We start from the raw sequence: 15,198 nt of genomic DNA, 5'->3' as shown, positions 1-15,198 counted from the left end.
GGCCACAGCAATCAGAGCAGAAAAAGAAATAAAAGGAATCCAAATTGGAAAAGAAGAAGTAAAACTCTCACTATTTGCAGATGACATGATCCTCTACATAGAAAACCCTAAAGAGTCCACCAGAAAATTACTAGAAATAATCAATGACTACAGTAAAGTTGCAGGATATAAAATCAACACACAGAAATCCCTTGCATTCCTATACACTAATAATGAGAAAACAGAAAGAGAAATTAAGGAAACAATTCCATTCACCATTGCAACAGAAAGAATAAAATACTTAGGAATATATCTACCTAAAGAAACTAAAGACCTATATATAGAAAACTATAAAACACTGGTGAAAGAAATCAAAGAGGACACTAATAGATGGAGAAATATACCATGTTCATGGATTGGAAGAATCAATATAGTGAAAATGAGTATACTACCCAAAGCAATTTATAGATTCAACGCAATCCCTATCAAGCTACCAACAGTATTCTTCACAGAGCTAGAACAAATAATTTCACAATTTGTATGGAAATACAAAAAACCTCAAATAGCCAAAGCGATCTTGAGAAAGAAGAATGGAACTGGAGGAATCAACCTACCTGACTTCAGGCTCTACTACAAAGCCACAGTTATCAAGACAGTATGGTACTGGCACAAAGACAGAAATATTGATCAATGGAATAAAATAGAAAGCCCAGAGATAAATCCACGCACATATGGACACCTTATCTTCGACAAAGGAGGCAAGAATATACAATGGATTAAAGACAATCTCTTTAACAAGTGGTGCTGGGAAATCTGGTCAACCACTTGTAAAAGAATGAAACTGGACCACTTTCTAACACCATACACAAAAATAAACTCAAAATGGATTAAAGATCTAAACGTAAGACTAGTTCTTTACATATTTTGTATATTAACCCACTATCAGATATTTGTGTTGCAAATATTTTACTCTGTTGATTGTGCTCTTTGATGCACAGTTTTCAATTTTAACATAGTCTGATTTATCTATTTTTTCTTTGTCTTAAGTTTATTTTTAATTGAAGGATAATCGCTTTAAGTATTGCATTGGTTTCTATCAAACATCAATATGAATCAGCCATAGGTTTACCCATGTCCCCTTCCACTTGGACATCTATTTTTTCTTTTATCTGTGCTTTGGTGTCCATATTCAAGAAATCACTGCCAAATCCAATGTCATGAAGGTTTTCCTTTGTTTTCTTCTGAAAGTTTTATAGTTTTAGCTCTTATGTATAGGTTTTTAATTTTTGGTAACTTTTCACTTTTTCTTTTCTCAGTTTACACCTTTTTAAAATTTCATGTACTTCTGCTCTTACCTCTAGGTTTCCCTCCTTTGCACTTTCTTTGAGTTCAATTTTTTGCCTTTTTCTATTGTGAGACAGACACTTAGATCATTGATTTTCAATTTTTTCTAAGGTAGGCATTTAAAGTTATAAAAATTCCTCCAAGTACTACTTAACTGCATCACATAATTTTTCTGGTGTCATACATGCATTATTATACAGTCAAACATATTTTTTAATTCCTATTGTGATTTGTTCTTTTACCCATGATTTATTTAGAAATCTATTTCTTAATGTCTAAAAACTTGGGGATTTCCTAGTTGCCTTTCTACTAGGCAACTTTATATGATTGCTGTTATAATTCCACCATGGTCACAGAACATATTCTGTATGACTTCAATGTTTAAAATTAGTAAGACTTGGTTTTTGTCCAAACATGTGTTCGATTTGGCAGATGCTCATGTATGCTTGTAAGGAATGAGTATTCTGCCACATTTGGATGAATATCCTACAGGTATCAATTAGATCAGGTTGTTAATCATGTTTTTCAGATGTTCCATATCCCTATAGATTTTGATGTTGTCTCTAAGGTACTGAGAGAGGTATTACAGTGTGATTACCTATCTTTTCAGTTTTGTTAATTCCTGCTTTACATATTTTAAAGTATTCATTTCTTAGAAATTTAGGATTGTTGAATCCTCTTGTTGAAATGATGTCCCTCCTTATACTGGGTCTCCCACGTGGCTCAATGGTAAAGAATCCTCCTGCCAATGCAGGAGACACAGGAGACTTGGGTTCAATTCCTGGTCAGAAAAATACCCTGGAGAAGGAAACGGCAATCCACTCCAATATTCTTGCCTGGAGACTCCCATGGACAGAGGAGCCTGGTGGGCTACAGTGCATGGGGTTGAAAAAGAGTCACATGGGACTTAGTGACTAAACAGCAGCATCTCCTTATGTCTAGTAATACTTATTGCCTTCATGTCTATTTTATTTGATGTTACTATAACTATACCAGCTTTCTTTTTTTTTATTGGGATTGTTGTGGTATATCTTTGTCTTTTTATTTTCAACCTTTCTGAATTCAATATTAGGATTTTTTATATAGTTTTAAAAAACCAGTCAGATTATCTTTAACTGGAATATTCAGATCATTTAAATGTAATATAGTTACTTACATTGTTGAGCTTAAATCAGCAAACTTGCTATCTAGTTTTTATTCCTCCCATCTGACTTTATTTCTTTATTCCTCCCTTGTTCCTTTTTTTGGGGGGAGGGATTAACACAGGTAAATATTTTAAAGTGTTTTTCTCTGCTAACTCTCCAACTAGATGTTCTTGTAGAGTGTTTCAATCAGGGATTACATTCTGCACCCTTCCTTTCATGTCTACCTCACATGAATCCTTCCCCCACTTCAAATACAGGGCATGAACACTCTCACAGCCTGACCTAATCTAACACTTTTCCATCATCTGTGCCATTGCTTTAATGTGTTTTACATCTACCTATGTTATAAGCCCTGTAAGACATTTTTACCATTGTCTTACATATTAGTCAATATTTATTGATGTTTATTCACACATTGACCCTTTCCAGGGCTCTTCATCCTTGTCAGCAAGTCCATGTTTCCATCTTGGATAACTTTTTTCGTTTCCTTCATAACTTTATTTATTTATTTAGGCTGCAATGTGCGGCATGTGGAATCTTTGCAGGATCCTAGTTCCCTGCCCAGGGATCAAACCCATGACCTCTGCACTGAGAGCACAGAGTCTTAACCACTGGACACCAGGGAAGCTCAGGGATCATTACTTCTTTAACCCAAAGAAATTCCTTTACTATTTTTGGTAGGGCCATACAGAGTAGTATAGATCACGAAAACCATTGTTACTTCACCTTTATTTTTGAAAGATATTTTTGCTATTGAATATAGAATTCTAGTTTGGTAAGATTTTTGTTTCCCTTTCAACCCTTTAAAGTTTTCATTGCATGGTTCTCTGGTTTCTAAAAGTTAGTCATCAGACTTACTTTTACTCATTTGAACGAAGTGTGTCTTTTTGTTTCAGACAAAAAGATATTTTTCTTTAGTTTACAGCAGTTTGTCTGTGATGTTCTACCCCAGGTTCAATCCCTGGTCTGGGAACTAGATCCTGCCTGCTGCAACTAAGATCTGGTACAGCCAAATAAATAAATAAATATTTAAAACATTTCTTACCTCTTAAAAAAAAAGCTGTCTCTTCTGTAGGCCCCTGCTCTCAAAGAATTTTCATTCCAGAAGGGAAGCTAAGGTGCATGTTCGCATATTAGTAAGGCAAGGTTGTATGTGATAAATTCCACTTGAATTGTGCAGCATGTTCTACCTTGTCATACCAGGTATGTTCCTGGATTCCAGTATGACCTCACTGGAAGCTTGTTAGAAATGCAGAGTCTCAGGCCCGCTCCAGACTGACTGAGGCACACTCTGCATTTTAACAACCCCCCAGGTGATTAGAATGCATGCTGAAGTTTGGGATCAGTCACACAGTTGGAAAATGACTAGGGAAGGCATCTTGAAGGAGGCGGCGTTTGAGTTGGGTCTCCTAGGATCCATGTGGTTCCTTTAAGTAAAGGACTGGGAGGCAAAAACCCACAAGGCAGGTTTTGAACTTCAAGAGTATTCCACACTGTCTTGAGCAGAGAGATGGAAGGGTCATGGGAACCAGGACTGGGGAGCAGAGTTTGGACCAAGTTGGTGAGGGACTTGGATTCTGATGAGGGGTTTGGAGCTGCATAGTTACGGTGCCACTGCAGGGGCTGAGTGGAGGCGTGTCAGACCCCAGTTTTCAGAAGGTGAGTTTGGTTCTCTGCAGATGAATTGGAGCCAGGAAGACACTTCAGAGGCTCCCACCTGGCCCAGGTAAGGGGACGAGGCTGAAGCCCAGGGTGATATCAGTGGGACGGAGGGAACTGGACAGACTGGGGTGATGGGATGGGTCCGAAGAGCAGGAACCCAGTGGGATTCCTTGGGATTCCTGTTTCCCTCCGTGGGAAACAGAACAAATGACTACACAGTCCTGTAACCCTGATGGGCCCGTCTTCTAGGCTTCAGGTCACCATTTCCTTAACAGCTAAATCAAATGACTTCAGTCTATCTTAGATCCTGGGCAGATGTCTAGAGTTTTCCCTGTATCTCCAAGAGTTATCAGACTGTGTGTGTGTGAGAGTGTGCGTGTGTGAGAGTGTGTGAGTGTGTGTGTGTGTGAGTGTGTGTGTGAGTGTGTATGAGTGACAGTCCATGCTAAGTCCTGTTCCCTCCGCTCTTTGACAACTCCTAGCAACTGTCAGACCCTTCGGCAGCTCCCTCCCACCTGCCCCGTGCAACATCTGCTTTCCTTACCCTTCCTAACCCTTCACCAGCTCATTATTCTGGCGTTACTGACAGACCGGTGGTGAAGGGGGATATTTAAAGCACAGGGACAGGAAGAGTTGGAATTCAACAGCACGGTGGCATAGAACTGGGGTCACAGTGGGTCACCATTTATTGCGACTCATTATTAACATTAAAATCCCATTGAATTCCAGGGCTAGAGAGGTGTAATTTACTTTTCTCTCCCCCGACTTGGCATGTCTGGTTATCATCCAGTTTGGTATTTTCTAACTCCATAAGAGAGAGTTCCAGAGAAATGTGGTTAAACTGGTCCACATTCCCATGGAGTTGTAGGCAAAAGCCCCCAGCCCCGCCAACAGCAGAAAGGCTCTGGGACAGCTCCTAGAGCAAGGACAGGGGCTTAGAGCCAGAGGTCTGGGGTGGGAGGCGTGCCACAGAGAGTCCATCTAGGATGGCTTTCAAAGACTGGATTGCCCATGTGGGATGAACCCTGCAGGGTTAGTCCCGGCTGGGAACCTAGGTGCAGCCCTGCAGGCAGGAGTAGGAGGCCCAGTGCTTAGGTTATGATTTAAGACAACCTCCAACTCTTGCCTTTCCTCGGCCTCCATACCCATCATGGGCTGCCCTGTTTTTTCTTTTTTTTAATATTTTCTTGAACGTGCCACATGGCATGTGGAATCTTAGTTCCCCAACCAGGGATCGAAACTTGCATTGGAAGCTCGGAGTCTTAACCACTGGGCTGCCAGGCAAGTGTCCCTACAGATTGCCGTTTCTGCCCCCTGAGTGTCTATCTGTCCTCTCCTTGTGGAGAATTAGGTAGTTCCTCCTTCGTGTATGAAGCCCACTGCCAAGCCCTTCTGCACCTCCATTTACTCCCTCCACAGCTGTCAGTCCCTGAGGGGAGAGGAGCATGTCTGATGGACTGGGCCTCACTTAATATAGAAGGCCTGGGGCATCATAAGTGCTTACTGAGTGCTTATTGCTGCTAAGTCGCTTCAGTCGTGTCCGACTCTGTGCGACCCCATAGACGGCAGCCCACCAGGCTCCCCCGTCCCTGGGATTCTCCAGGCAATAACACTGGAGTGGGTTGCAATTTCCCTCTCCAATGCATGAAAGTGAAAAGTGAAAGTGAAGTCGCTCAGTTGTGTCCGACTTCTAGTGACCCCATGGACTGCAGCCCACCAGGCTCCTCCATCCATGGGATTTTCTAGGCAAGAGTACTGGAGTGGGGTGAGTGCTTATTAAGTAATTGTTTTTAGCAAAGCAAAATACTGTACAGCCATGCTAGATTACAATCCATATCTATAATTTACTTTCAGCTTTTGGCACTCCAGGACCATTTTAACCATTTGAAGAGGTTCTTCCTTCTGATATTCCCTCCCCAATAGGATCTTTAGGTCCCTCCCTGATCTTCCCTTCTAAGCTTCCTAATGGGAAGCATATTTGTTTATTATGCATTCTTCAAGCATTTCCAATGTTTATTGTATATTCTTCCAGCATTTGATTTCTTTATGCAAACAAACATTCATATATATGTTCTTTTTTGCCATTTTCTCTTTTATTGCCACTTTCTTACACACAAAAAATAGCACACAGCAAAATACACTTTGCTGTGACGAGCTTTTTTTAGAAATCCTAGACTGTAAGAATGGAGAGAGCATTCTCATTCTTTTCTTGTTTTTAGTCTTCTTTTTCACAGCTGTGTAGTATTCCACTGTGATGTCATTTAGCTAACTAGATGAGCACTGGGCTGTTTTCTACACTTTTGCTGTTATAGCCAAGTTGCAGTGAATAACCTTGTGTCTGGTCATTTCCCATGTGTCCAGGGGTAGTGGCAGTATCTGTTCACAGATGTGGGACTGCTGGATAAAGGACATGTAGGATTTCAGTGATTCTGTTAAATGTCTTTTCATATTGGGGGAGGTCATCATTTTGCATTCTCCCTGCAAGATAGGAGTCATCTGTTTCCCACAGCTTCACACCAGAGTTTTGTGACTGTGGTTTGGATTTTTGCCCATCTGATAAGTGAGAAATGGCATTTTGGTGTACTGTTCATTTTCATTGAAATCGATTGTCTTTTCACATTTCAGGAACATTTGCATTTTCCACCACTCATGTGTCTTGGTCTTTTCCTTTTTTTTTTTTTTTAAATATTTATTTATTTAATTTTGGCTGTGCTGGGTCTGCATTACTGCACGGGCTTTTTCTCTAGTTGTGGTGAGCAGGGGCCGCTCTCTAGTTGCAGTGCTCAGGCTTCTCACTGTGGTGGCTTCTCTTGTTGCCGAGCACAGGGTCTAGAACTTTCAGACTTCATTAGTTGCGGCTCCCAGGCTCTACAGGAGAGGCTTGAGAATTGTGGCCCACAGGGTTAGCTGTTCCATGCTATGTGGGATTTTCCCCCGTCAGGGATCGAACCTATGTCTCCTGCATTGGAGGGCAGATTCTTCAACACTGAGCCACCAGGGAAGCCCTCCTTTTGGTCTTATTGGAGCTCTTTCTAGTAAAAGAGGAGGGAAGTGAGACTGTTGTCTGTGGTATGATTGCAAGTTTCCCAAGAGAGCACTTATGGTGTGGGTTTTTTTCCCCACTTAGAGACTTTAGATTTTCCTCATGTGGTAAAATTTCTCAAAATTTCCTCGTATGACTTTGGGCTTTGTATCAACATTAGAAAGGCTCTTTCCTGCTCCAAGATTATGAAGGAATTTACCCAGAGGAGGTGAAAGGAAGCAGGTGTGGGGCCCCCTCTGAGCGGTGCTGCCAACATCACAGTCTTGTTTGGGACTTAGCCCCATTCCCACGGGGAGAAGGGTTTGCTGCCAGGGGCTGATGCCCATTGCCAAAGGCCTGGTCCAGGCCCCCTGATCATCAGCTGGTGCTCTTTGGAGGGGCTGGAAGGGAAGTAGATAAGGGGGAACGAAATGTTTGGCAGCCCCATTTGTTCCCAACAGGTGAGGTCTGGCCAGGTGCAGCCTGATTAGTATAATGAAAGGAAATAGAATTAGAACTTTGAAGTGAAACTTGAGGCTTACATAAATTTGAACCTTTCCTGGGATTTGAAAAGAAGTAATTAATTTAGAAACGTTCTCCATCCATATTAAACGCTGCCACACCAGCTCTAGGCAAGAAATATTCTAAAATAGAGTTCCCAAATATTGTGAATTCAGCCAGCATAGAGGCAGAAGACAAATGATTAGGTAGGTAATATGTTCCCTAAAAGTCTTTAGTTCAGTTCTACAGGTTTGAAGGGAGAATGAGGCTCATAAGTGTTGGGGTTCAGGGAGGTTGGGGTGTACTTTAGCCTGGGTCCCTCTCCTGGCTCCACTGTTAAACTGTATGACTTAAGGTAAAGCACTTCACCTCTCTGAGCCTCAGTTTCTTCCTCTGTAAAAGGGGATAATAGTCATAATTAAACCTAACGTTGACTAAGCACTAAGAATGTATCAAGTATTTGATGTTTCACATTCATTAAATTATTCACTGTCTCAGGAAGCTATGAAAATTAAATGCAGTAATGTGAAGAGCTTTGCCCAGTACCTGGCATGTTATAAGACCCCAGTGAACATTCCATGATGAAAGTGAAAGTGTTATTTTCTCAGTTGTGTCCAACTCTGTGACTCCATGGACTGTAGCCTGCCAGCTCCCCTGCCCATGGAATTCTCCAGTAAAGAATACTGCATAGCTATTTCTCCAGGGGATCTTCATGACCCAAGGATCGAACCCATGTCTCCCACATTGCACACAGAATCTTTACTATTTGGGCCACCAGGGAAGCAGTACTGTTACTTTATATGCTTGCTGCAATCAGATGGGTAGACTCAGCTTTTGATTGTGGTATTATCTTAGCCATTTATTCGTTCCACAAATACCTTCCATGTGTAGGTATTGGAGATACCATGGTGATTGTGGTCTGTGCCCGCAGAGCTTACAAACCCCCAAGGCAGATGCACTGATCAGCATGTAGTGATCGCACCCCGTGACAAGAGCTTTACTAGGGACCAGCCAGGGTGCTATGGAGCCCAGGGGACAGAGTGGATAACTGTCCCAGCTGCAGGACTTGCCAAACCCAGGCCTGTGGGCAGGACAGGGCAGGGCGGGTGCACAACCTCTCTGGAGGAGTGACAACTGTAACTGTACCAGGGACCACTTAGTGCACACCTTGGGCCAGGAGTGGTTTAGTTAACTCTCACAATTAGTGCTTAGAATTGTTATTACCCCTACTTTACAAATAAGGAAACTAAGGCACCAAAAGTTTGTTTGAGGTCACACAGCCAGCAAGTGACGGAGCCAGGATCTGAGCCTGGGAATTTGACTGCCAAGTTAATATTAGGGCATAGATCCAGGAAGGGGAGTAGAGGTGCTCACCACTGGGAAATGGACCAGGATTCCCTGGACGGGGATATTAGGAATTAAAACTGCAAAGTGGGAGCAGAATGGAGGGGCAGAGAGAAGACCAGGCACTGGGCAGCATCTCAGCGGGAGGAATTTTAAGCCGATGTTGCTCTCTGGCTTTGGTAGGACGAGCGATGTGGGCCTGGAGGGTGGATGGCCCAGTGTGGGCCATGAATGGCTCCAGGAACCTTGTCGGCTTGGAATTCTGCCTTACAGGGTGCATCTTATTTGGTTTGAAGCATTTCTGCCTGTTAAAATGAAGAGGTACTTGGCAAGGCTAATTCCAAAAGTCTCTATCAACCACGGCTATGTTCATTTTTCTAAAACATGCTCACCTGTCCTCTTTGCCTAGCTGGCTCCTGCTGCTCCTTCGGATCCCAAGCCTGGGCTTATACCCCTACTTGGTGCTGCCATAGCTTCTTGGGTCTGCCTTCTCAGCTCTTGTCCAAGACTTACATTTTATTGGCTGACAGTTTGAGCTCAAGAGAGCCGAGACCATGTCTGTTTTTTCTCTCCCTTTTGCCCCTGGCATGGGGCTGGAACATACTCAATAAATATCTGATGAATGAGTACATTCTCCAGCACTTCTGGGGAATTAGGATTGAGAGCCATCAGATGAGAGGGTGATGCCTGAGTGTGACGCACACAGTCTTTGAGGAAAAGATGCTGGGAATGAAGTCGCCAGGGGTCTGGAGGGAAAGTGCCTGCAGAGGTTGGAGGCCTCTGTTTGATGACTGAGCCAAGGGTCCCTGTTGGCTCCAGGTAGACTAGTTCTGGTCTAAATGCTTTCAGTAGCCACCTCATGTCCATCATTGAGGGAAGTCCAGTCTCCATTCATGGGGTGCATGGCTTCCTACAAGTGTTTCAGTCAGTTCAGTGGCTCAGTCATGTCAGACTCTTTGCGACCCCATGGACTGCAGCACACCAGGGCTCCCTGTCCATCACCAACTCCCGGAGTTTACTCAAACTCATGTCCATCAAGTCGGTGATGCCTTCCAACCATCTCATCCTCTGTTGTCCCTTTCTCCTCCCTCCTTCAATCTTTCCCAGCATCAGGGTCTTTTCAAATGATTCATTTCTTCGCATCAGGTGGCCAAAGTGTTTCAGCCTTATGCAAAGCTTGGTTTCCTTACTTACAAAAGAATATAAAACAACTTCTTAACACTGTTTGGAGGACCAAAATAAGATAGCAAATGAAAAGTGGTATACAGTGCCTGGTTTAAGTACTTAGCTGGTGAATGCTATCAGTATTTTTACAGTCCTCTTTTTAAATGTTTCTGGTATTTTTTTTAATCATAGTTTGTGATATTTAATCCTCAAACAATCTTTGTGACATCAGTTATGACTTTCATGTTTTAGGGGAGGGCCCTCCAACTTGGATGAGTCAAGTGACTGCTTAGGCTCTCACAGAGTTGAGGACAAAGTTGGAACTCAAACCCAGGTCTGCCTGCCCTCAAAGCCAATTCTCTTACCAGTGGTTGGTATTGGAAATGGGGCCTTAACAAAGTTTAGTCAGGGGAAAAAACCTGATACAACAGAGATAGGTAACCCCTGAATGGGCTTCCTAGATGGCTCAGTGGTAAAGAATCCGCCTGCTACAGCACGAGACACAGGAGATGAGGGTTTGACCCATGTTTCAGGAAGATCCTCTGGAATAGGAAATGGCAACCCATTCCAGTATTCTTGCCTGGAAAATTCCATGGACAGAGAAGCCTGGTGGGCTACAATCCATGGAGTTGCAAAGAGTCAGACAGGACTGTGCAACTGAGCTTACATGCATCCCCTGAACAGGAAGCACTAGGGTATCATCCTGGTATGGGGAAATTTTCTGGCTCCAGACAATGGGCCACTTGCCTTTCCCTCCCCCACTGCCTTTCTGCATTCTGCTTGCCTCCCCCCACCCCCCCGGAGCACCCCCTCCCTCAGCATCCCCGTCTCAAAATCTGACCTGTCCCTGTAAGGGTGACTGAGAGAGACAGCGTACAAGTGTACAAGCACATACAAGGACGTGCTCTGTGACCCTCACTTACCTTAAGTTAGGTGTGTTGTGTGTGTGCACTTGGGTGTAAAAGAGAACACCGAAAAAAGACTGGCAGTAGATAGGATGAAGAGCTGACAATTGTGTCCTATTGAGAGGCACTTGGGTTTCCAGAGATTTCCATTTTCAATGTATTTTCGAAATTAAAAAAAAATAAACGTATTATTTTTGCAAACAGTAAACAAAGCTATGTTTTAAATTCTGACCATCTCTTCAAGGTCAGCTCAAACGCCACTTCCTCTTTGGAGCTGTGCTGTCCCCTGCTGTGCGTTTGCTGTGCAGGGTCCCTGTCAGTGCGCTTGTGTTTGCCCCCCGTAAATTTTCCCGAGCAGAGAGGCAGCCTCCCTTGCCTGCTTCCTGCAGTAGATTTCAGCTGAACAGAGACGCTCCAAGGCCTCGGAGCCAGAGCAGCCCAGGGCAGCCTTTGCCATGCAGCTCCTGCACTGACGTTTTCCAGCTCTTAGCTCTGAGTTCTACTCTCTGGTTGTGGATTCTCATTGTGGTGGCTTCTCTTATGGCAGAACATGGGCTCATGGACTCAGTAGTTGTGGTGCACGGGCTCAGCTGCCCCAAGGCACATGGGATCTCAGTTCCCAGACCACAGATCAAACCAGCATCCTCCTCATTGCAAAGCGATTCTGAACCACTGGACCACCAGAGAAGTCCCTGGGTTCCTTTCACTCAGTCTTCCCTAGTACCTTTCAAGACAGGCATTATTATTATTACCGTGAGTTTAGAGACCAGAGATTGTCTTAAAGCTTGAAGGGGATTACCAGATGTCATAGCACTTGTCCAGCCCCCTTGCACCCCTTCACCTCTTGACCAGGACCTCAGCCACCTTGCTTCTCGGAAGGTGGCCTGATTTTTCAAGTCCCCATGGTTTTATCCCCTCACCTTCTCCACCCTACCCTTGACTTTATCTCACCTTCCTTGACATCTGTTCCCATCTCTGGCCCAGTCCAGGGTTCAGCTTACTTGTGGTTTCTCCTAGGAAGTCTCTCTTGATTGGCCCTGCTTTTTCATGCCATCTGGGTTGGTGATATGCTCTCTGCCTACCCACATCACAGCATTTATCACTTCTTATTGAACCTGATTTCTCTCGCTACTGTTTGTTTGTCTGTTTCCCCAACCAGACTCTAGGACAAGAGCTTAATTTCTTTATCCTCAGTGTCTAGTTGGCATACATTAGATATATAATGAATTTTTGTTGAATTAATTAATAGGATCCCTTCAATAGCCCTTTAAAATGACTAGGTTTACAAGTGAATAAAAAATAAAGCCCAGAGGTTGAGGCGTTTTTCTCAATCATGGCCAGTAAGGTTTTGAGTTGATTTTAGAATATAGATCTTTTGTGACCCACGTTGATTGATGTGCTGAAATTTTAAAAAGCAGAGAAAAAAAGCTACCCACTCCAGTGTTCTTGGGCTTCCCTGGTGGCTCAGCTGGTAAAGAATCCGCCTGCAATGCGGGAGACCTGGGTTCAATCCCTGGGTTGGGAAGATCCCCTGGAGAAGGGAAAGGCTACCCACTCCAGTATGCTGGCCTGGAGAATTCCATGGACTGTATAGTTCATGGGGCCGTAAAGAATCAGACACAACTGAGTAACTTTCACTTTCAGAGAAAAAAATCCTGCCAATTCTAGGGGAAACAAAAATGTAAATCACGAGTCAGCACAAGCTAGACAGCGATATACTTAGGATGTTTATATATTTTTCCTTATTTAAAAAATGCAGTTGCTGTTGTTTTTTAACACAGCCTTCCTTTCAATTATTTACTTAGTGTAATTCTTAGGAGTTGAGTTGTGGGGCCAAGTGACTGAATATTTTAGATAGCTGTCAATATCACTGCAAAATTACTTACCAAACTATTGTACCAGTTACCACTACCTTCAGAGAAGTGTGACACTGTCAATTTGACCGTTTGCACCCTAGCTTTGGGGATTATTATTTTTAAAATTTTTGTTGTTTTCAGAGATATAAAGTTGTGCCTCACTGTTTTCTTTTTATTTCTTTGTGAACAGTTGAGGTTGAGTATTGCTCTTTGCATCTATTTACCTACGTTCTTATGAGACTCATATGTTTATGTTCCTTTTTGTGCTATTTTTTTAAGATTGTTGAAGACATTTGTGGAAGGCAGACTCAACTATTTAATTAAGTGCCAATGGGAGGCACTGGCTGGAGGGAACACAAAGACGACTAAGATACCATTCTGCTTTCTTCTTTTTTAAATTGAGATGTGATTGACATACAAAACACTATATAAAGTTCCAGATGTATAATATAATAATTCGATACTTGTATATATTACAAAATGATGACCCCAGTAATCCAGTTAACATCCATCATCATACATAGTTACAGAATTTATTTTTCTTGTGATGAGAACTTTTAGGATTTACTCTCTTAGCAATGTTCAGAGAGTACTGTTAATTATAGTCACCATGCTGTATGTGACATTCCCAGAACTTATTTATTTTATAACTGAAAGTATATACCTCTTGACTCCTTTCACCAATTTCCCCCATCCCCTACCACAACCCATGGCAACCACCAGTCTATATCTGTTCTCTTTATTTATAAGTTTTTTGTTGTTCCACATATAAGTGAAATCATATGATATTTGTCTTTTCTCTGACTTATTTCACTTAGTGTAATGCCCTCAAGGTCCATCATTATCGTTGCAAATTGCAAGATCTCATTCTTTTTATGGCTGAATAATATTCATGTATATATATATGTGTAAACTATTTTCTTTATCCATTCATCTGTGAGTGGACGCTTAGGTTGTTTCCATATCTTAGCTATTGTAAATAGTGCTGCAATAGACGTGGGATGCAGATATCTCTTCTTACTAGTGTTTTCATTTTCTTCAAATAAATACCCAGAATTGCTAGATCATGTGGTAGTTATATTTTGAATTTTTTGATGAACCTGCATACCGTTTTCGATAGTGGCTGCAGCAATTTACAGTCCTACCAACAGTGCATGAGGATTCTCTTTTCTCCACATCCTCACCAGCACTTGTTATTTCTTGTCTTTTTGATAACAGTCATCCTAAAAAATGTGAGGTGATCTCTCACTGTGGTTTTAATTTTCATTTCCCTGATGATTAATGATGTTGAGCATCTTTTCAAGTACCTATTGACCACGTATATATCTCTTGGAAAAAACGTCTATTCAGATCTTCTGCCCATTTTTGAATCAGATTGTTTAGGGGTTGTTGAGTTCTCTATATATTCTGAATATTAACTCCTTGTCAGACATATGATTTGCAAATATTTTCTCGCATTCGGTAGGCTGCCTATTTTGTTGTTGCTGTTTCTTCTCTTTGCTGTGCAGAAGATTTTTAGTTTGATGTAATCTCACTTGTCTATTTTTGCTTTTGTTGCCTTTCCTTTGGTATCAAATCCAAAAAACACCATTGCCAAGTCCTATGTCAAGATGCTTGTTGCCTATGTTTTCTTCTAGGACATTTATAGTTTTAGATTTTACATTCAAGCCTTTGGTTGATTTTGAGTTAATTTTTTTATATGGTGTAAGACAGTGGTCCAGTTTAATTCTTTTGCATATTGCTATCCAGTTTCCCCAACACCATTTATTGAAGAGATTGTCCTTTTGCCATTGTGTGTTCTTGGCTCCTTTGTCACAAATTATTGACTGTGCATGTGAGTTTATTTCAGCCTCTGTTCTGTTCCATTTATCTGTGTCTGTTTTTATGCCAATGTTCTACTGTTTTGATCACTATAACTTTGTAATTTAGTTTGAAATCAGGCATCCTTGCCCTCTTAAGTGGGATCTTCTTAAGCAAGATACTCAAGTCAGAGAGATGAATGTGGATATGTGTAGAAATAATAGTGTTGTACAGTTCGGATGGTTTTGGAGGCAGGGAAGTGAATAACCAATGAAAAGAGGTTTTATTAACACAGAAAATTGTATTATCTCACCAAACAAAGATGCAGGGATTTTTAGGGTCGGTTAATGAGAGGCATGGGGTCGCAAAGTGTCAGACACGACTGAGCAACTGAACTGAACTGAACTGAATGAGAGGCACAGCATGATATTCAGAATCCCCAGGTTTTTCCCCTTTTCCTCTCTGACTTCCTTGGC

General features: G+C 42.2%; 1 protein-coding gene across 2 annotated transcripts in view; it reads left to right on the top strand.

Annotated features, from left to right (window-relative positions):
• The window catches only part of RFX4 (regulatory factor X, 4 (influences HLA class II expression)), a 174,532-nt gene that overhangs the window by 32,340 nt on the left and 126,994 nt on the right, over window positions 1-15,198 (top strand). The gene's annotated exons all lie outside the window — the stretch shown is intronic.

This window comes from Bison bison, unplaced genomic scaffold (assembly GCF_000754665.1).
Source record: "Bison bison bison isolate TAMUID 2011002044 unplaced genomic scaffold, Bison_UMD1.0 scf7180017864327, whole genome shotgun sequence".
Classification (NCBI taxonomy): domain Eukaryota; kingdom Metazoa; phylum Chordata; class Mammalia; order Artiodactyla; family Bovidae; genus Bison; species Bison bison.
The sequence above is the reverse complement of the archived record's forward strand: the minus strand, read 5'-3'. Positions and strand labels throughout refer to the sequence as shown.